Source organism: Ischnura elegans, chromosome 2, assembly GCF_921293095.1.
Source record: "Ischnura elegans chromosome 2, ioIscEleg1.1, whole genome shotgun sequence".
Lineage (NCBI taxonomy): Eukaryota > Metazoa > Arthropoda > Insecta > Odonata > Coenagrionidae > Ischnura > Ischnura elegans.
In genome coordinates, this window is record NC_060247.1 from 37120658 (window position 1) to 37144954 (window position 24297).

General features: G+C 38.1%; 1 long non-coding RNA gene across 1 annotated transcript in view; it reads right to left on the reverse strand.

The window, feature by feature from the left end:
* Nucleotides 1-13119: 13119 nt before the first annotated feature.
* The window catches only part of LOC124153616, a 90035-nt gene continuing 78857 nt past the window's right edge, over nt 13120-24297 (reverse strand). The window contains exon 3 of the long non-coding RNA XR_006863705.1: nt 13120-13155. This is a non-coding gene — a long non-coding RNA (uncharacterized LOC124153616). The remainder of the gene's footprint in view (nt 13156-24297) is intronic.

Consider the following 24297-nt stretch of genomic DNA (forward strand, 5'->3'; position numbering starts at 1 on the left):
TCATAGGAATATATTCAGCTTCCTATAAAAATTGTAAGCTGTGGGAACTAAAACTAAGTAAATACCAAATGCTCAAACATGAGCAGCGTGATTTTACGCCAAGAAATCGGGTATTTTTAGAGATAAATAAGCACAAGAAATACAAAGAGATAGAGGATGATTTAAAGTACTTATAAGTAAATACATACATAAAGTAAAGTTTGTATACGATCTAGCGTAAAATAAACGTCTTTCGTATTATTTTTGTTTCATTGCAATTGATTGCTTCGTTTGAATGATAGACCTCCTGAAACTCAGGTATCTTGCTTAATTTTACAGACAGTGGATCCGACAAAAAGTGATGACATAGTTAAATAAGTTCAATGGCCTTTCAAATTGTTGAATACGTTTCTTCAAATGAAAATATTAAATTTCTTGGACTTACATAATCTAGAGGAGAAATGGTCGGTCTGATCATTCCCATGAGCTGTTTCCTGGAAAGATTTTTTTCTCTTCACCTATTATACGAATAGCCTTCACTAGCAGTATTTGCTGTAGACCTGAGGTGCTCCTGTTACTGAATTAAAAAAATATTCCTTTAAGTTGTTAATATGAAATTTTTACGAGTAGGAATGCTCAGATTTTTTATTTGCGTCCTGATAAAAAAACTGAATGCAATGAATTCTTACTTGCATTTTCACAATATTTCCAAAATAGCTAGGTTTAGAAAGAAAATATATCGATAAAATACCTTGTAAGACATTTACTGCTAGAAGAAATGGTGAGCATTCATTCGTACAAAGCTTATCACGTAGGAGTCATCAAAAAAGTATTGCATTATGTTTCCTTGGTATAAGCTGAGGACATTCGAGATATTTTTGGGACGTGTTTTGTATATTTTGTCCCATGTGAGCAGAATGGTGATATGAAATGGGATTTCCCAGGTCGACAACCCAAACATATAGTCACCTTGGTGTCAACTGCCGTAAATTGGTGCATTACGTGATGTAATCCAGGTTGGTAAATAATTCCATTAGTAGGCTCCTCACTTCCTCTCCTCTCTCCATTTTCCTTCAGGCCGTTTCATAATTGACTGCAAAGCATTTAGCAGTCGTGGGCACATTCCTCTGTGGTCTCTTCCCTCGAAAAAAAAATGAAACAAAAATAAACGCGTGCCCATTCTTGGAAGGGTATCCCAAATAACAAACAAGTGACGCCGAAAGAGCAGTTCCGGCGCACCCACCTCCCCTCCGCGTTCTCCCCTTCATCTGTTTCTGCAATTCTGTTTCCTCCTCCTCCACTCCAACGGGGAACATTCCAAAACAGCTGGCGTACGCATCGGCGGTGAAAAGCTGGGTAACTTCCTCGATCGCACTGCACCGCTCAAAAGAGTCTTTCCTACTCACTAAGCGAGGTGGAAAATAGAAATCGTGCATTATTCGAGGTAAAGATTTTTAACCCAAAATTTTTAAACGTATTCTAACAATCAGTCTTATATTTATCGTATTCTGGGATGAAGGGGTGCTCTTCGCTCTTTAAGATGGTAGCAGAGTATGTAGCCGACACTTTGGAGATGGTTCCATTCACCCGGTTGACAACCCGAGAAAAATTTTCTGCTTGTCTACGGCCTTCTAATCATATCTTTTTCATATAATTGTGGTTATGTCGGCCTGTTTACTCCACGAAGGAACATATTAACTCTCAATTCCATGTTTCAAAGTTTCTAAATTCTTTCTTTCTTACCTGAATTTTGAAAATGAAAGATTACGAAGTTTGTACCACCATGGTGTATCTAGGTCTTCCTACTTCAAAGTATATTCGGCCTCATATTATTTTGTGGATACAAGTTTATCGGTAATTTTATTTCACAAATAACGTGAAATATTGTGCCATATTCAAAGAAATCACTTTATAAACCCTGATATTTGAGTAGATACTACATGAATTTCGATTTAATTTCCTTACCGTAGGCCTATATAGGCATTGTACTTGTGGTAATAATTCACGATTTAGTTTGGGGTGAGGTCAACACTAACCTATCCAGTCTATCATTAGCAATTAATCACTGAGTGAGTGAAAATGAATAAGACTCGACAAAAAAATCTCTTCCATGCTTGAGACGTTGGAGAACAGTTTTGGGATGCCGTTGCGAACGCTGCTGTTGTACGACCTGTGCTTTTCTCGTCTGAATCAGTGATGCGCATGTAGCGGCTGCCTTGGAATGCCAAGTATGGGCGACGGAGAGGCTAGTTGGACAGGCGGGACGGAACTTACGGACCAGACATACGAGCGAGGAGGGTGGAGAAAAAAATAAACGGAACGATGTGAATCAAGCAGATTGGAATCGGATCAGCAAGACGGCCGGGATAACTGAAGATTTAGTATACTTACAGGATCATGTAAAGGCCTGGTTACACGGTACATTAACACGTACAAGTTAATGTACGTTTGCTTGAATGATTTTGGTGGACCGGAACGGAACATGTACGAATGCATGAACCGAATTAGAACAGGTTCTATTTCTGTGCATGCATTCGCACAAGTTGGGTGGTTACACGGTGCATTTTGGCGTTCATTCTCGCGTTCATACATTTAGACATTAACCCGTCCGTGTTAATGTATCGTGTAACCAGGCCTTAATACTATGATCATATAGGACTAGGATTATTTGGGATTAGGGTAACATTGGTAAAGATCACATAGTATAAAGATTGTCTAGCATTATTATTTCACATGATTTGGACGAAATGGGATAAAGGTCACATTTGACTAGGATGATACTGTGTTAGGATCATTCGGGATTAGGATCAGTGGTGTCATGATGCCATAACGCCGTTCCGGAGCGTTCCGGCACTGGTTATCAAAAGACATAATAGTCAAATAACACTTTTATGATTTTTTGTACCTCAAAATTTCTAATATAGGTATACAAATAAGTAATAACTTATTTGTACTGTAATAAAATATAAGTTCATACTGTAATAAAATATAAGTAATAACTTGTATTAAAAAATACTGGCACTGATAATTTTACTATGACCTCACTTATTTGGATTATGTAGGATTAGGTAAATGCTGAACAAGGTTTATGTAAGTTGTACGGTTCATAGACCAAAGTCAAGGAGAAATGAAAAATGAATCAACCCGTCCCTAACCCGGAAAATATTTATCCAAGGTTTTTATAATATTTGGATTATAGGCATTGTATAAAGATTACAGGGCATTGCCACTAAAATAGGATTAGTATTTAATACGGTTCCCAAGGATTTGGGAAAGAATAGTGGGTAGTATTCTAAAACAAAGTATTTATTCCTCATTTACTAATATCTCATACTTACCATAAGGCCCGCGTTCAGACGATTTTTCTTGTGCTTTAAATATTTATATTTCCAGGTCTTTGATGCTCAGTTTGAATTATTAGAAATGTCTTAAAGAATGACAAGAAATTTTGTTTATATTGTGAAATTTTAAATTTTGCCACTATTATTTTAATTATATGTTACAAATGGCTATTTTTTATACTTATGTTAAACGAAAATGTAACTATCAAATGTATTATTTATTTAAACAATTATCATTATATCCTTGTAATAAACCATATAGTATTACTCACATTCACCATAAGTTTTATTACCTACTTATTGGCACTCGTAATTCCATAACTCCTTTGAAACCTATAGCGGTCAAAATAGCTGGACACTACCCAGCTGCATCGAGCGCTTTTAGAACCACCCTCGAATTTACAAAATTTATATTTTAGTGACAACTTTCATTTAAGGACAATTCATAACGTGGATAATAATAAGGATATTTGACTACCAAATACCGATTTTCAGTGGTAATTTGATGATACACTTTAAGTCTGCTTTATTATATGTACTTACGTGCATGGGCATTGTGAAAATAAATTGATGGTGCTTGATTGGCATGGTGGTAACGTCAAACTTAACCTTTTTATTGTAAGAGACAAACCTTCAGAGGCTAGATCTTTTGCACAGGGACTCTTACAACGGTGGGGAAGGATGGTAGGGGAAGTATATAGCAGATGAAGTAGGTATTGCGGGCTGTACTTTAAATTACCCTTTAGTAAGCGCTGTTTCCTTCAGGGTTTAGTTATGTACGCCCTTCCATACTTTACGCTCTAAAATTGGCTCGAAGGTATAATTTTTTCCGCATATTAACCACACTCTTAATTAAAAAAAAAACTAATTTCGCATTCGGACATGAGAACTCTGGCCTGATAATGAGTCAAATCTTCTCATGAAATCAAGGCAATTTTGATATCCCCCGACTATATAATGAAATTAACGCCAATCACTGCCTCTTAACAGTTCTTTTGTTTCGGATCACTTTACTGACATCATATTTATTTCTATTTATGGAGCTGGTTGTTTCAACTCTTTAAGACGCAATAAAATACTCCCACGTCCACAGTTACATTATTTGACCGTGAATATTAAAGAATATACTTACCATCTAATTTATTGGTGAGAAGACTCTTTTAGTGTGTTTCCATGAATAGATATCAAGGTTTGAATTCATATATCATGGTGGCATAGATGAGAGATATTTAAATAATTTTAAGTATCACGCTAAATTCATTAGCTTCAACTAGTTTCTAACTGTTGTTGTTAATTCATTAGTTTCTGTTTTTTCGGGTACACGTCATTTTCTAATGGTTTTTACACATTTGGGAAACAGTTTTGCTGACTTTCTTGCCATCATCTTCAGGTCGAAGGTCTTTTGGTTAATTATAAATATTAATTGTAAATGACTCATACTATTAATATTACGTGTAAACCAGTGGCGTAGCGAGGGGGGGGGGTCCGAACCCCCTGCCCCCGAAGTATTGAGAGAACGTCAGAGCGATACCGTCCTGCCAATAAAGGAGATAATGGGACCACTTCGAGAAGAAGGTGGCCGCAAACACAGAAATTCCGGTTTCGCTGCTTGTAAATAGGCTTCGGTAATTTGGTCCTTCTACATGAGAGAACGTGAAAAATTCTATTTCCAAATAAAATTCGATTAAAAATATTTTTGTTGCATAATTTTGAGCGCACATGGAGTTAGTGGTAAGAGACAGAGTGAAACGAAGCTTGCGGATTTCGTTCGTATTCATGTCATGCTTCTACTTGAAAATTATCTGTAGTGTCTTCAATTTTTTTTAATCTCTGGTGTTCAATTCTTGTCTATTCTGAAACCCTTCAAACTTTTGCTATGACTGAAGAAACTAGGGAAAGTTGGCACGTTATTGAAAGTGAAGTTAATACCTTGAAGGGTAAATATCACTATGAGATCAAGCGCATGATTTATTATGTAAAGGTGGTAATGTGTTTTACAACTTACCTTACTTACTTGCGAATGATTACCATTGCAGTGCAATATATTTAGGATGCTTAGGACAATGCTACGGATATCATAGCACCGCTTATGCCTAGCGATTACGGTTACACGTATGCTGATATATTATGATGAGGTTTTTTTTGCTTACAAGTTGTATTAAAACGAGTTACATTTGTTCTTTCTTCATTTATTATTTTCAGTTTTTTCAGCTACATTTTTACCTGCACGGTTCTCAGACCGCAATCAAGCTCACCGCAAAAAATATATATTTATTAATATTATGTCAAAATTGTCGATTTACAAAATACAAATATAACATATGTAAAGTAGAAAATAACAAATTACAAATATTTACAATAACATTACATAGACATCATGCTGACTCAGGTGACAGTGATAATGCAGTTTTGTACTCTTCTAGCTGAAATCTGCATCTCTAAGTAAATCTATTATTATAAAACTCTTTCGTCTACATCTAGTGGAGGGAGTAATAATGTACATAAAGTAGTTTTAATTATTTTCACATTCACTTTTCCACCACACCTTCTAATAAAGCTTTTAAATCTAGACTTTTCATATACCAGTCGCCTGCTACACAGAGAGCAGTTTATTTTTTCCTGAAACGTATGTATAGTACATTCACTTTCCTGTACTTTATAAACGCCTAGAGCTTTGGTATATTACTGTACAAATACTAACTGCATAACTATAAGTAAATATATTTATTATCATTTCCACATCTTGATCTACAACCTATCGGAGATAACGGTTTTCAAAGAGGAAATAAATTACATTTACCTCAGCTATAACCCACTGCTAACGTAGGAAATTTTTGTTTGCCCAGGTTTGTTGAACTCTATAAGAGGTAAAAATTCAATTGGAAAAAGATGGCTCATATTTTCGGCGTGAATTAATATTTAAAAAGTTATATTCTGTGCCTATGTTTTTCGTGATCTCTTAAGACTCCATGCAACCAACTAGGTCAGCCTTTGAAATGTATTCTGGAAATATTTTCAAGTTCTAGTCCTTTGGCTTAATGAAGACGAATTGCTTTATTTTTTGTCAATCCGAAATTCTATGTATTCATTATAGTATCTGAATTGAAACTTGACATCATTGAAAATTCGTGGCGGAAACAAAGATGACATCATGTTCCCTACTTATATTTAACTCTTACGACCCGCGTTTCAACGCATAGTTTTACATGAAGATGTCACTTGTGATGTAACCGATTCTTGAGAAGTTGACACAGTGGATCATTATAAAATGCGATTTCTGAAGTACTCCTGAGTTTCTATAAAGTGCCAGCATTACAATTCCCTCCTTTCTCGGAAACCGGAGCTAGCACGCGCAGATCGGATAAAAATGTTTCGCTTATCTCTCGAATGTGGTACTCTATAACGTAACGGGCTCCCTCCAACCGTGGAGGCGTGGTTCGCGTCTGGCGATACGAGAATCAGCAAAACCGCCACCGCAACAAAGAGAGGCGTATAGGTACTATACGTCCGCGTAGCATTTTTGCATTCGTCCTTGGAGTGGCCTTGTCTGTCCTCTTTCCACCCCACTCCCCAACCGGACGAGAGTGCCAAGTCCGAAACTCGATTTCGTTATCGGGACTGGTTATATGGCGCAGGGAGCGGCCAGTGGTCGTCTTCGGCTCGCGTTTATGTCTTGCACGGTGCGGAGAAGTGGACACCACCGAAGCCAAAACCACCCCCTTCCTCTCGTTTAACCAGAAATCGAGAGGAACGCTGAAGATTCGAACCGCGGCTTTCCAACGGCAATGCAGCGCGGAGAAAAATTATATCTCGACATTTTAATAAGCTCAACTGATTCTGGCGTGATACAGTGGAAGTTCAGCATATAGAAATGAAAGGCAGTTGCACCTTTCCACGATAGATTAATGCGTACGACGCGTTGAATGTGAGTACGCATTAAATCATTAGTTCAACTACTTTTCATTTCAATACGAAATTTTTACCCTGGATAGCCGATGCCAGTAAGAAATAAAAATAACTAAGCATATCCAGATCGAAAACGTACAATTTTTGAACTACAGGAACTTTTCGCCAAGCACTCCGATTGTGCGTGAGTTTGTCCTGTTGCCGACTGCTTTGTCTGCCGGAGATCGCGATGTATCCAAAGCAGCTTACCAGTTCAGTGGTAGCGCGGCAACACCATAATTAATTTTGGTTCCTGCTAGCATCAATTATCCAGAATTAAAAATTCGGGACACTGCTTTTCTCTCCCTTTATATAGTGAAGAATTAAATCTCCAAAATTACGATCTTCATAGTTATAGATCAAAGTTTACCTTACAAAAGGGAAAACCTGTGGTCTATTCACTCCTAGAGCAATTTTCGGGAAGAATGGTTGCGATTGAATCGATTTTTCTTCACTCTCCGGTCTTGAGCTATCTCAAATACAAATATATTTGAAGGCAAGTCTCTCTAACTGCAATTAAAATAGCCGAATAGCATTGAGATATCTAGAGTTCTATGGCACAGTGGACTACTTAAGATATCATGCATTTTTAACTAAACCAGAACGGACGATTTTGCACTTATAAAACCAACCGTTTTCACGAGAAAAAAATTTCCGCAATGCCTCTTTTGTTAACACTGTGTAAAGTTTTTCAAAGGAAAGATGTCATTTATTTTACGGCAGATTGAAGTAAATAAAAATATCTACTAGGAAAGTTGGTAGCGTGTGCCTATTTATATATTTGTGTCGAATAAACAAAAATTTTGGAAGTTGAATCCCATGTTGGATTTGACCAGAATAATAGGAGAACGCCATCCACTTATGTTAGTTGTATTTGCTGACCCTACTAACTTTTCAAGCTCCACTGAATGTTTTTATCATAGCAAAACTTCCTTTCTATGTGGATTGTTTTACTCCGTCGTGGGTGGGATCGAGTCCCTTTCAGTTGCAGTGGGCGGGGAAGGAGTCTTTTTTTATCCTGACCCGAGTGGCCGACACTCTTTGAGTTGGGAAGGACGAGCGAGTCTTGGCACCCCATTAAAATAAAGTACCCCCGGGCGTTAGCATTTGCAGCCTCTGTTTTATATCCTCCGTCAACTGAGCGTGATTTACGTCTCCAAAGCTGCCGCGCGGGATCTTTATAGAAGTAAACTTCAACGAGGAATCCCTGGAGTACACGCCCAAGAACGCATTTCTGGGTGGAGACTATTCGACTGTTTCCGAGTCCCACTGTAATTAAATCGCGTGTGTGGATTTATCATCCGTCCCTCCTTCGAGATGCTGGAACTAATGATATTTCACTTCCCGCTTCCTTACTTAAGGATAGAAACCGTGGATGGAAGAATCCCAATCGCGGCTTAAATTCCAATGTAAACATTGAAATATTTAACAGTGGATATGCCTCGGTGATATTTATGTGTGTTAAAACTCATTTTCCTGCCTACCGATATTTCAAATCTTAATATTAAATTGAAAATGCGACCAAGAAAAATGATGGGCCCCAGTCTAGGTTCAGCTCTTGTTACATTTGGTAAGCTTTTTCCACGTAATTTTGGCTCATCTCTTGAATTTTCACCGATATCCATGCGTTTCCAGACGGCGTTGTTTTTAATTATATTTCAGCTTCATTTTCTAAAAGATTCCAACAGGGAAATCAATCAGTCATCGCCAGTCAGGATTAATGAAATGTCTTACCATTATTTTCAAAGGGTGAAGTGTTGAGCTCAAATAAAATTGTAATTTTACTCTGCACTCAGACAATACTAAGTTGTGTAGTTAAACACTGCGTCCTCTTCAGTACAAATATTAGGCAATACTTGAAAAATTAATTCAGAGAAAACAAATAACAAAATTGGCATTTAAATCAAGATCCAAGCGATCTTTTTGATCGCCAAGTTCTGCTGCACAAGATATCTGATTGAAGGCTTCATCTTCATAAGCTATAAATCTTCGAAAACTTAGAAGACTCCAACAAACATTTTCACCACATTTACTTTGAGAACGTTCAACATCTCGCTAAGCTTTGCCATGTTCCTCGTTAAAACAGAATCACCATTCCTCTGTGGAAGGAAAAGTAGAGGCTGAGTGAAGAGGATGATATTTTCTTCATGACCTCTTCCATGTCGCGGCTGAATTTAGTTTCCAGTGATCACGTCCCTATGAGTCGGCGTGGGTGTCTCCTTCGTCATGGGTTGTCTTCGTGTAGTCTTCCGAGAGATTCTTTTGTTTAGCCGGCAGTTATCGTCATCGCGGATTCGGGAGCGGTTCCCGAGGGCTATTCGGCGTGTCTTCCCCGCTGCGGCTCCGTCTCCTCCGCTCCGTCCCTGCTGGCTTGTAAGCTCTCCCTCCTTAGCATATGCGACCGCCTGCTCCGGCGAGTCCCTGGTCTCTCCTCCATTCGGCTAGTCTGCGTGTGAACCATGCCTGCGAGAGATAAGAAAAGGATCACAGGTCAGTATTCGGACATGGAATATGTAATTACGGATTCGCCCACCCTTTTTTCAAGTTTCAAATTCTGGCAGCGTTGGAAAATTTCTTGATTGAAGCCTTCGCGGGACTTGAGGATAGCTTAGACATACGGTTTTATGCCCCGTAATGAACTAGGATTTTTGTCCCGATGTTTCCAGATACACTGCTGGCTCTCGAAAAGTCGGGGAGAAAATACCATTTCATCGCGCGGAATATGCCCTAATGCCTTAGCTATCAGCTTTAGAAAAGTATAAATTGGTCCATTTTGGCATCTCAGGCTGTAGGGTTGCGACCAGGTTTATGTTTGTTGACGCAACCGTTCCGCCAGCTCTACTGCTGACATAGTCAGATGAATAGTGGTGAGATAGCCTTTTCCTAGAATTTTGTACTCGCAGACTAGACGCCGAACTATGTGACGCCAAACTGACTTATTCTGGCGCTGAATTATTTTTGCCCGGGAGGTTTAGTAATCGTTTCCTAACTTTTAGAAGGGGGTATTCATCTTCTTTATGGAATGTTTTGAGTAATTTCTTATTTCAATAGTTTCCCAAACTAGAAATTGACTCTCTCACCATTCATAGGCTTTAGACGTCAGCAGGAGAGATGGCGAAACTGATGCATGAACATTCATTGAACAAGCACCAACCCAGTCGTAACCCTAGAGCTTGAAATATCATCCTAATACCGCTGAAGAAACCTGAGGTGAAATGCGGTCTATTTATTTTTACTGTCCATTGCAAAAGGGAATAATGGCCCATTATCTATTTTCCTTCTCACGGTGACTGGAGGACACGGATCAAGTATCTAACCAAAAACCCGTGAAATCTCTGCGGCGTCGAAAGATGTCGCGAGACAAAGAATGTATGCACATTGGCTTTCCATAATTTGCGACAGTCATGATCACTGTAAAATATAAAATTATGCACTTACTAAGTAAATCTGGTTGGAAAGCAACGTTCACACGTTAATTCGAAAATGAGATATAATGGCTAGAGAATCCTGAGTTAGCTTTTAAACTCCCCATCAAATACCAAGCCTTGCAATTTGACACATCCCAGTGAAATAGTGTGTGCTGAGCTCTACCCTCATCTAATCATCCAAATCAACCATTGGATGGGAGCATTTATCAAGTAAGTTATCAGTTGCATACATAGAAAATCATCTTGGCGAAAATATTGTAGATCTGAAATGGTCAACAGAATTAGACAGCGCAATCTGCTGGGATAATTGTTATGACTAATTCAGAGTACGAAAGCAATTCAGCTTTCATTGTACTGTGCGGTTGGGATGTTTCAAAGGATGCCGTTATCCATTGTAAAATGTACTCCATTTATTATCTACTGTTAGAAAAGTTGCATTTTTTACATTTTTTATGAATTTATCTAAACGTCTGGTTTCAAACACACTGCATCATCTTAAGGTCCATAATCTGTTGCCTATATTAGATTAACCCTAATTGGATACAATTTATTAGAATCCGATAATATAATCGCAGTAAATAATTACTTTAAAAGTAGTCAGTTTAAATTTTTCAAGAGAAGGTGATGGAAGAGTTCCTTAACATCGACATTACCATTACATTACCTACCTGACATTACAATGCATTACGTACCTGACTTAACATTTATTTTTGCCAGTTTGAACGTGAAAAGCAAACGGTATCCATCAAAATGCAGAGATTTATCTTTACATCCAAGATCAAAGTAAGAATTATAAAATCAAGCTATTTATACCTAATACAACCTTTTAAAGCAACATAAAATGTCAACTCCTTGCAAATGCGTAATTTGTATCCATAAAATATGTGTTGAATGTTATTTATTGCGAAATCAGCGGAGCAAAATTATTTTGTCATTTATTATTCAGCGATTTCTTTATACTGATTGCTTCATGAGAATAAGTTAGCGCACAAGTTTTGAAACAATGAATTAAAAAGCTTAAGAGTCCGATATAGTGCGCCTCTACAATTTTTCTATTGAAAATTTTCACGTCCATTGTCTCCACCAAATGAGTTAATTGAAGCAGTTACTAGCCATGTGTAATCATGTTTACAAGCCTTAACTAAACTCTTGCGTAAAATTTATCTCAGAGATTGGCCAATGGCTTCGGATAGGAAAAACCTCGTACTTTTGCCTGGCATTCCATGCGTAAATCATTGAGCCATAAAATCTTGTTTTGAAATCGTATCGCAAACGTACATTAAGGTGCGACAGTAAATGAAGCTCATGTCATTGTTGAGCAAAAACTTCGCAAAATTGAGTCATCAAAAATTAGACTCTATTCACTGATTTTGTCTTCTTTTATTCAATATAATTTATAGTCTGAGGACTCAAAAAAGATTTCCTCATAAATGTAATTCACACATTGGGAATATTTACTTGCATATATTGTGTATGTCTTACACTAACGTTTAAAATATTCTAATGTTCTGAATGACAGCCAAGGCTGCGTATCAATCTGAAAATATTGATTAAAGATATCGTTGAGATTGATGATATAGTTAAGACGTAGTTTATACGAAAGTCGATAGACATCACTATCTTTCTTGCTATTGATTAAATTAAAATGAAATTTGGGCTTTGCTGTAGTAATAACTATGTTAAGTCGAGTAACGCCGTTTTGAGTTGTTATGAGGCTACATTCCTTCTTCTCAAATTTTCAATTCCGTAGTTACGCCAAGTTAAGTCGAGTTACGTTGTTTTGAACAAGGTTTCAAACATTATCTGCGATGCAATAATTGCGGGAGGAAAAAATTCTCCTTTTAATGACATAGGAATCAGGGATTCTTACTACCCTAAATCTATTCGTTAAAGCACAATTAAAAGTATTATGCAAACGTTTTACATACAACAATTTCGACGTTATTTTATGCGCATTAAACGTAAGATGAACGGGATTTGAACCCGGGACCCTCCAAACAGCAGTCCAAAGCACTACCCTCTGCGCCACCATTGATTAATTGATATGGTTCAAAATAATTCAAGTCACATCACGTGGCTTTTTGGCGCCATTATGTTCTCCTCTCCGCGGCAAGAATTGAAACAATTTCTTTTCGTCGGGTCAAGTGACGTTTTTTAATCGCTCACCTGGACTTCCCTCTCGTGCAGCCCCGTCTCGGCGGCGAGGAGCATCACGTCCGTGCTGTGCGGGTTCTTTAGCCGCGCGAACTGGTACTCAAGGGCCTCCCGCTGCGCCTCTGTGACGAACGGCGCCGGCGGCAAGAAGGCGGCCGGTGCAGGCGAGAAAGAGGCACCGCCGCTAGACGAAGTCGCCGACCCAGAGCCAGGCGACAGCTGCGGGGACACGGATTTCACGTGTGCGGACTGTGTGTAGTAGTAACTCATCTTGACTCCCTCTGCTTCTCCTTCTAACGCAGGCACTCCTGAAACGAGATAATCGAGAGATACAACGTTAAGGCCGGTTTATTATAAATATATTGAGAGTAATATTGATTAGGAATAAAATATCGGTGCGTAATCCATACATTATTGCAAGTAATGTTATTTATACTTAATATTACCATTTAAAGCATCATAAAATTTCTTTTTATATTATATAATAAAAGTTACTAGTTTTCTATTTGCCAGGTAACGGTTTACATGAAATGAAAATTATATGCAAAGCTAGATGGGAGACATCGAAAAATTAAAATAAACATCGAAAGAAAGTAAGAATTCATATCACTGATACCACTTGTGAATTTTTGCTTCCATGCATTGAATTTAGTTTTCTAAGATAAATGTTTTGCCCCTATTCTTGAAAAAGTTTTACGTTGCTAGGAAGGGGCTGAAAACTTTTGGTAGGGAGTCTATTCCAATCATGAATCGATTGTTAGGATATGAGAACTCTTTTACGTTGGTCCTCTGTGATCGGCACTTCATGTTGTATTGTGATCTTTTCTACTTATACAGCTGGACATTTTCAATATAATGTCGGAGATCCCTCGAGCATTTCAACTTCTTGCAAAAAATGTTGATCCATAAGATTTGCGTTAAATATTTTGTATTGCGAAATCGACCGAGAAATATTTTTTCTCATTTATAACTCAGCGATTTCTTTATTCTGATAGCTTCATGAGGATAAGTTGGCGCTCAAGTTTTGAAACAATGAATTGAAAAGCTTAATTTAAGAGACCGAATCGGAGAAGAAGTGTATACTGGATATTTTTATTAATTCGATTGTTTAAGAAATTACTTATCTTGAAATGAATACAAAACCGTATCCTTTACATGCCCGTACGTGTAAATTTGGTAAGAAAATTTTATAGAGGTTCACGCCGATGCATAACTATGGGAACAAGTCGCCTGGGTGAGAAATACTGACGACAATGGAACGATTGTCTTTCGACTAATGGAGCGCCCTTGTCACCGTTTGTGGCGGGTCGCTTCTGATATTTGTGCGGCATTTGTTTTCTTTTCCCTCGTATGTTAGCGTGCATTGACAGGTGCTGTGTTCTTTTTGCCGTATTGTAGTTTTAATTGACTCCTCATTCATCGTTTTCAAAAATCCAGAAAAACAAAGGTCGCGTTCCTTAGGAACTTTTCTTATGTAAGGTGCATTTGTAATCTACTCGTCAATCATCATTCAAGGACAGCACGCGAAGGTTAGAGTTTCAGACTCTCTCGTATTTATTAGGTTTTACCTGTATCCATGCGTTTCCCTATTGTGAAGATTGAGTACCCTAAAAAGTTATTCATCGTTTTGTAATAAGTTAGTTTCAGGCAGATTTATCAAAACATTTACGCAAATTAATCAAAATGTCCTGAAGACACTTCCGACGATAAGTATTTAGAACAGAGTTTCTTCGGTTTGTAATACGTAAAATAATGAGTAAGTTCCATCTCCTAGGTCAAACCGTGTTTCAAAAATAGCGGTATGATTCACTAGAAAAAATAGCACACCCATTGAAAAAAGATATATAGTCATAGCTTTATCTTGCATGGGAATTTTAGGTAGCCTATAAGAAGACGTTGAGAGACAGTATTTGCAATGGAGGGAAGAGTAACGATTAAGGTTATTTTTAAGTAAACATTATCGAGTGTTCATGGGATCATTTTGAAAAATTATTCAAAAGAAAGTTTCATAATATTGCGAAACCCGGAAACTTACGTGCTTTAAAAACTAAAATAGGTAATGCAGTTTTGAAGAGTCAGGTCTCTTTCTGGAGGTTACTCTCTTTCGTCGAATAAATACTTTTCTAGTTACTTTTTCTTTGAAATGTTTAATAGACTACATTCCGGGTCATTGGATCATGTCCGATAGGTACACTTTGATTCAATTAAGCGGCTGCCTCATTTATCCGAAGCATTCCATGAACATGGACGTTAAAATGAAATAAAGAAGACTATTTAAGAATTATAACGCATTACTGTTCTCATATGTACTACTTGAACTCTATAATTATGAAAAATAATAAATTGCAAACATTTTGTCTTAGAATCTGAGAGTAAATGAAAAACCCTTGATCTCCCAGCATCAGTCGTGGAAATATGAGTTTGTACAGAATTGGTTATTTGAGATTGCAAAATTGCATACCTTCACGTAAGCAATAGAAAAACACCACCGATGCGTGGCACGTTTTAACGGCTTTTAAATCGTCAACTGGTTCGGTTGTGGGACATTTGTCAACACGCGTTCACGGCTGAGTGGCTGCACCTGATATCCAGGTGCCCGAATAACCGGAATCTACTGATTTGCTTAACGCATTTCATTATGTTATCATCTGGAAAACTACAAGACAAAGAACATCTTTATCTAAATGTATAAAGAAGGATATCTGTTTGTCTGTCCGCTATGCGTTTCTATACGGCTGCAAGGATTGCAACCAACGTTAGTAAATAGGTGAATCGCATGCTCCCAAACCCAGTAGTGCCACTTTAGTTTCCGTCGGACGCGACCTTTGCGTCATTTTATCATTACCGTTTGTTGCGTCACGTCATACAAATTCGGCGGTTGGTCATCCTGTCAGTTAGGCACACATTTTGACACGCTCAAAGGGAAAACATAACTCAAATGATTCTACTGAAACCTATTAATCCTCAAAATTAACCTCAAAAATATTAATCCTCTCGGTGCAAAACATTTTTGCTGGGGTATGAGTTCACAAGACATTTTTGGCCTGCACAGTGCACACTCATGAACACACAGCTTTCTGTGTTATGAAGCAGGGTATAAGCTGATCCAGAGCGCGTTTCACGGAAATTGTCATTTCAATTATATTTGCCGTTCGGCGTGCCTAAAAGTCCTACTATATAGCAATGAATTCCAACTTCCAAGTTCCCCAATTCTGTGATAGTAATAGATATTGCACTTTAAATGATATTAAAAATGTAAGTGGAATGGGAAAGCAATCGAATTGGAAACACGCAGAAATTTAGAGATCGGCTTCTTGTTATAGAGTGCTTTGGGACGATAACCACTGGTACAGGAAAAAGTAGATGTGCATGAAAGAACATATCTGTTTGTCTGCCCGCTTTTCGTTTCCATACGGCTGCACGGATTGCCGCCAAAGTTATTACTTATAAACATCTCATGCTCCCAAACCCCGTAGTGCGACTTTTGGTTGGGTTCGACGCGTCATTTTCTTTTTTTTTTTTCTCATTACCATCATACCACTTCTGCGGTTGGACATCCTACCGGTTAGGCATACCTCTTGGCACGATCAAAGAGAAAACATAAAAATCGGTTGGCCTGCTAGTATAATATAATATATATGGGTTAGTGTAATATAAAATTTATATAAGTATATATATGGGTTAGCAGAATGGGAAAGAAGTCGATTTTGAAACGCGCAGAAATGTGGGGATTGGCTTCTTGTTTTCGAGATTCAAGGAACTTTGGGACGATGAGGTAACCTGTGATACTGGAAAAAGTCACTAATAGAAGCTTTTCCGATTTGGCGGCGCCTTCGACACGAGAGTGGGCGGACGGCGAACCCAAATAGACGCGATGAGTCGTCGGGAAGTGCGTGCGCACAGCATGTTGGACCTTGAGAATTATTATTATTATTTTCCTCTTTCTCGGAAAAATCTCCTCTCTCTTGTGTTTCTCTCTCCTCGCGTCCAAAGTAATTGAGATCAGCTTGCTTACAAACAGACTATGCGTGTTCGGCCCATCGCACATGTTCCTGCGTCCAAAAATAAATTCCTCGGAGCTCACACACAGTGAACTAGTTTCAAGAAAATCTCATGATGCAGCCAAAGAATGAGCTAAGTAAGAGGATTGCGTCTATTTTCTCCGATCGCCTCATTTTGTGCGAAATATCCGCTCTCGAGAAAGATGAGTCTTTCGTAAGGAGTAACTTTTCGTGTAGGAGCAACTGCTCATGTTGGTCATTGTAACGTAATCTGATAGTGACTTGGTTTATTCCCTACTATCATGATTTATAGAGCCAACAGCACAGCTACTATGATTTAGGGTGATTAACAACCATTTTGGTCAACAGCAATCGATAATGATAAAATATTGTTGACATTTTATCTTATTCTGATCTTTTCTGGGGTTGACCACAAAACAATATTGACTATAGAATTAAATTTTTCGGTGACCACCATCAGGATCGAGGCATGTTAAACGTTGAGCAAGGCTATCTATGAAACCATAGAGGGAATTATTGGAAAGTTTCTTTAATTATGCTCGTCTTATGTCACAAATTGATAGTTTAAATCGAGAGTGTCAATACAATCATTTAATGAACGCCGTTTCCATTCTTTGGTGAAATAAATTTAATGAGCGAATAAATTTATTTAGCCTGCTATCTCGTCAAGATACTCCTCACAGCTGGCTCTTTGAAGGCCGTATTTTTTTCGCGGATCTTCACAGGAATTAATGGGTTCCTTACCCCGGGTTCCATCTCTGAGCTTAGTGCCAATCGATAAGGAGAAGTTGCAGATGGTTTAGTTTCGAAAAAAATGCGTGCTTCTGCATCTGGAAAACTGGACTCGCGCATGTATTGATAAGAAGCATCATCGCCTGAGTTCCAGTACTGCTATACAAGCAGTTTTATAGCTAGAATTTAATGCAAAGTGCAAAAAAACGTTGATGTTAGGAGAGCCGTTTGTTATTTTTTGCGACTTTCAACCATTCAGGCCCCCTTATGCGTGAAGTCATTCATGTAGCGCTGGATGGAAGTGGCGTGATAGGCAATTGAGTTCCATGAATGAATAAGTCGGAAAGGTTCCGTCCGACGAACCGATGATGAGGAATACGAGAAGGTCGGATACTTAAAACGGAGATATTGAAAAGAAAGATGCTCTGTGATCCAAGCGGTAAAATCAAAGGGCTCGTTCATAGTCTTGCTATTTATCACCTGAGGTGCCCAATTTTTTGCCCTTTGGGCATTAAATATTTTATTTCTTACATTTTTAAAATGTTTATTTATTGAATTTTATTTATACTTATTAAATTCTTGTGGATACCTTGGATTTATTCGAATCAGAAAAAAAACTTGTTCAAAATGGAAATTTTATTCGACTTTTTTAAATATTAGGCTTAACTGCTTTCTACTATATGCCTATTAGCTATAATTTTTCTATCAACATTGAATATCTTTCCCGCACATTTCTACTCTTTCTCTTCGTTGTAACGTAATCACCATACATTTTCGTCTTCCTTTATACCATCCATCCTACAAATAGATGCATGATATATGCATTGCTTCTTGTGTCAATCACATTTTCATTTATTTGCATTTTCATCTGTTATTTATGTTTTTGTCTCTGCTTTTATGCTCAGCTTTTTTTTAACAAGTGGCAAACTCAGCTTCAAACTATTTTTTCTGTCCAAAATTAGAAACAAGCTTCGACCTTCATTTCTACCAGGTGACTGGAATATTTTAAAACTAATCGTATGTATTACATCTGTCGATTGCTTGCAGAAGACGATGAAGCCTTAGGACGTGTGTCAATTAGTGAATCTAAAGATTATTCAAATTATTCCTTTTAATCGAAGATAAAATTTTGATTAATAGAGTAATACATAAAAAGATCTTCATTCCATTGAATTTCAAATTTAATTTAACTATTTTTTTTCCTTTTATTTCGAATCCACCTCGTACTTGCATTCATCCCCCTCAGTTTAATGAATTTCTCTAGAATTAAGAAGTCTGGTTTTGACGGATAAAGGAATATAACTTGTAACTCGAGTTCAACTCTTGTCATGCATCAATGATCGTCATATGCCATTCCTGTACTTGAACAATATCTTTTGAAAAGGTGTTTGCATGTTAATTAGGCTGCCTTCGCAGCTATATTACCATACCAGCCCTTCAATCACATTTTTGCAGCTGCTATGGAAGAATCCAACTCCCACGTTCATGCGCTCTAAATGGTCTTATATTTCATAGAATGTCGTTTTTTAAGATATTAGATATACTATGCAAGGCATATAAATGCATGTATGGCACTATCGATATCTATCCTCAAACCAGCTCAATTCTAGCCAAACGGGTTAACAATCGATTCTATTAGTATTAGGGGGACACGGTTGAAGTTGGCTTTGTTCATTTTTCAGCTATGCTATACTCGAAATTCATAGACGGCCTGCAGAAGAATTCGAGTATTTACTACCCTTGACTTTCGTGTGGGACAGGCATGAAGGTCATTGTGGAGCCGCGCGCTATTTCAGTGCGTCTTGTAATACCAGTGAAAGTCTCGAATTCTTTCAGTGTCACTCTTAGCCCTAAGAAAATTCGGTGTCAAAATCATTCGACTCTATTCCATTACATTTATTTTTCTCACCGTTGTGATGTTTTTTCTAAGCAGTCAAACAGAGCCCGTACAATACCTTGAATGACTTCAGAAAAAATCTCAGTAGTCAGTTTTGAGACATACTAAAAAAAAAATGTCATAGAAAATTTTCAATTTATTTAATCCATTTTTATCTTTTTTAGTCATTAAACTATATTACTATATATACTCGGGACTCAGTCGAAAGTAAGACGATGTCTCTGATAAATGAGGAAAAATGAATCACATTATTTTCATTTTGAAACTAGTATTATTCTTTGGCATGGTAGCCTATGATACCCGTATCCAGACTGCATTCGTATCCATATAGAGACTTAATTGGTCGCAAATTCTAGGCTATGGGGATGGGCTGCAATTGTAGAAGGTCGTAAATAATGTCATTTGATAAATTTGATCATCTCCAATGCATAACCTAGGTGGCGAATTCTTTTTTAACTGCATGCGGCTAAAATATAACGTTTTGGCGTTGTCCAGGTTTTCGCCTTAATTAATCGATAGACTTGGAAAGTGTTCCCTTTTTATCCAAAAGGCCTCTTCACAAAGTGTCATTTGGAAACAGGGTTCAGAGTTTGTACGCAGACATGCTTTCACTGAGGCTTTAGCATGTTTTTTATAGGCATAACTGGAATGTAAGCCGGGAAGTGCAATGACTAGTGTGTGAGGAGAGTTGGTGATGATGCTTGAGGATAAAAAGCCAGTTCATGGATCCGTTCCTACCCTCTGTAATAATTTAGGTGGCAGGAACGTCCAAATAGCCTGATTCCTACCCTAATAAACGTCGGTTTTCTTCCTCTCACGATGCAGTTCATTTGCTCATCTTCTTTAAGACTTTCTCTCTCGCCTCACGACTTGCTTCTGTTTTTTGCATCTTTATCGCTTCCTACTCGACCTCCAATGGCGGCTAAAGAAGACATTTATAAACCCGCCGTATTAGCCGATGCTGCTAAATGTGGAACGAAAAAAAAGAGAAAATGCATTCCCAATCGTTGCTAGGCACCTTGTTTTGGACACGACCATACATCGTTTCGGAATATTACTTGCAATTAAACCGATAAAATTCCTGTTCGATCTCATTTTGGGAATTTATATGATGGATGGATGGATCGATAATTAAGCTAAAACTTATTTTCAGGACTCTTTTTAAGGATTTGAAGCATGATAGCGATAGGTTTTCACCTTAAGATCACCCATGAACCAACATGCACCTCAATATTTTTCTTTTGATTCTTCTTTTGGCTACCAATATCTCTATGGACCTCGTCCAGTTACGAGGTTTTCTTAATTGTTTTGGCTGGACTCAACTTGAATTAGCTGTGAATGTCTCTCGGGATTTCCACCAGGTTAAGCACTTAACTTCTGGTAACGTTTCAATGCAATATTTTCCATCGTCCTCATGGCTTGCTGTGCAACTGCGATGCTGCCGACGTTTCGGCGACCAATTTGTGACATTATCAGGCCTAAAGACAATGACCAAGTGGATCGTCGAAAATTCAACAGTAGCATCATTCCAATGCCAGACCCGTTCACAGCCCCGAGAGCTTATTGCTGTCTTCGTCATTAACCTAACCTTTTGACTTGCATGAAACGATAGGTGTTTTTAAATTGATTTGTCATTTCCAAAAAATTTCCCTGATTGTCGCGAGAGTGTTTTATTTTTACCATTCATAAGCGACTGGCGTTTTTTAAATCAAAATTTTATTTGCCTTTATTATGTTTTTATTTATTTATTCTTTTTTTGCTTGCAACACAATTTTTAATACCTGTTGTCGTACAATGTCGACGGTCAATATTGAAATGATTGAATTTTAGCAGTGATAATGGAATTAAAGGCTTCGAAACGTTGGATTTAAAAAGACAATTTTATAATCAAACCTCTAAGAAATCTCCTATTTATTGAAAGGCGCAACAGACAAATGACCAGTGACTGGCGCATGGCAACCGCAGTCCTACGATTTCGTCCAGATTATTACCACCCGCTTCGTTTACAAATGCAAAAGAAAATAAGAAATGCGTCGCGGCGCCGCAGCGGCCTGATATTGCCCTTATTTCTTCCTGGGGTCGGGAACCTCATTAGATGCGAGCTCGCACGTTTTCCAAGGTGAGTTTTACGTCGAGTGGTCGGGAGAGGGAAAGGGCGAGTGGTGCATTTTTAGGTTTTCTAGGCCGGTTCTCCCTCTCCCTCGCTTCATGACCGGTTTCCCCGGAGTCGCCTCTGCCATTGTGATGTCTCACAGCGACAGTCCTATGCCGCCGCGCCGTTCCTCTTATTCCGTCTGCAACAAGGAGGTTGTAAATATCTGGAGACGCCGTTTCCGAGTTTTTAGCGTGGTCAAAGTTCCGCCATCTTGGTTTGACAAGTCTTGGACTTAAGTCTCCGACTGATACATTGAGGAGGCTAAATTTTGTTCTGAAAATGAACTACATTAACTGAATAATGCTACCATAATCATTATAGTTTTTCGCCGACGATTGTCATCGGATTTTTTCCATCATTTGCGTTATTTATGTATAATCTCTGTGTCTGGTAGCCGCTTTATTGGCGGGGATATTGTTGAAAATATACTTTTGTACGGTAATTTTTAGATTTCTGTTGGATATAATAAGATTAAATACCAGTATAAGTGCACGTAAATTAATAATTTACTCTCGTAGACTTTTGTTTTCAGCTGAGCTGGTTGTAGAACGTAACCGTGGTGATTGATAATAATGTTTCCCTGAAATGGTTGAGTCATAACTTGGCGAAGCCTACCAATGAAGTAAGAAAAAAAGGTTTACAGTGTAGGTTCCATAGGTTAATTTAATGCATTAACGAGTTATGACCAAAAATTTCATCAAATAGTAAGCATTAACCCTTATGGGATTGTCAATGTTTTGGTCAAAGTGGGCGTGGTTTGTCCGACCGTATCACCCCCATTCCGACCACACTTCGCTCCACTCTAGAAACCAGTGTCGCCCCCTCCTGAACCTCCTTGGTCTGCACACTCGCAGTGGACTTTTTTTCTAGGAGCTTCAGGTTTGTGCGAGCTCTTTTGCGGAAATCCTGGCATTGGGACTCCATTTCAAGTAATCATCTATCCTTATTGAACCAGAATAGTCGAATAGACCAACATCACGACTCATGAAATCTTTCTAATTTCGAAGATATAAATTGAAACCATGGTATAATTGCACCACATATGGCATTAGTAATCCTTTGTTCACTTGGCACCAATGGTATTTCAACGAAAACCCTTCAATTCCATAATTTTATTCATCAACATCTATTCTTATGAACTAGAATTGTCGAACAGCTCAGCATCACGAGTCATGAAATCTTTGCACTTTTAAAGATATAAATTGAACTCATGCCTAATACACCACAGATGACAAAAGTAATCCTTTCTTCACAATTCACCGATGATACTTAAATGAAAACTCTTAATTTCCATTATTTTATTGAAAATCTATTAAATTGCCGATTAAGAATCACCGTAAACGTCGCGAAATGCTTCACTCCGATTAATAAAAATAAGTGGCCAAAGAAGTTTTTAGATTAAGGGCACTAAATTATGTCATCGTTTAAAAGAAGAGAATGTGTCGCACTATTGAACATCCAAAGTTATTACTCATCTTGTTTATCATAACTTCCGATCGCATTAAATCCATTTTATGAGGACTAGTGTGCTTGCTTTCTTACCAAACTCTAACTTTATTATTTATACGTCCTTGGAGGAGCTAATTGTCGCTGTCAATGTCTTGAACTTAAGTACTGATCCCTTGTCATACGTGGGAGGAATTGTTTTTCTTCACTGTGGTCGCCATCTATGTGTTTTTTTTTCTTTGTTTTTATCACACAACCGTACAACCGCAAGGTTCTGTGGCTGCCTTTGTTTTACTAAAGACTTTTCCATTCGCGCTAGAAAGATATTTAATTAAAATAACTGTAAATGTACCCTCTAGGATTCTCTGATTAAGGCCTGTTCTGGGAAGTGATAAATATCCAGTTTTCCCGTAAAGTGGCGTGCCGGTGCCTTTCATTTCAATAGTAACGGTAGTGTGTTACCGTACGCATCGCTCCATTGTTAGCTGCCGCTTCAATTGGTTGCCCATCAGCCTGGGTGCCTAGTCGCTTAAACTGACCGCAAAAGTGATTGCGAGGAGAAGATGCAGAGCCATTTCTACAACTCGATGGCACCGTCTCACGTTCACGGTTGAGCTGCGAGTCTCAACGCATTCACGGTCGCAGAACGTGCGGACGTGACTGGGGTTGTCGCGTTGGGCTGCCGTATTACTTTCCCCTCGCAAAAAAAATAACGATCGATACAGAAGAGACAGTGCAAGCAGAGCAAGGTAGCGGATATGATGTTAAATTATTTCTAAGTTTGATTCCGCGACGCATAACGGAACCGTACCATTTCCAGGCCACTTCGGAGACCCACTGTATGGAGACAAATACGTGCTAACATATGAATAGTGTATTAGAGTGTATAGGTATTTAAGAATCGAATGCAAAATATTTGGCCGCCATTACGGTAAATCTTTATCCTTTTCAGACCCATGAGTCTCTGAGATGTTTTATTTATGTTTCAGGCTCCTTTCATAATCAGAGTGAATGGAAAAAAAACATAACATCACAGTGAAATTTGTAAGAAATATTTATAAACAAATCTTTTACAGTACGGTACATGTTTGTGCACCTTGGGATTTTACGGAAATATTTTTATGCACTACGATAATGCAAAGAAATTAATCTCATCAAGAATACTTTATTACCATTCATTGAACAATTGAGAATGGAT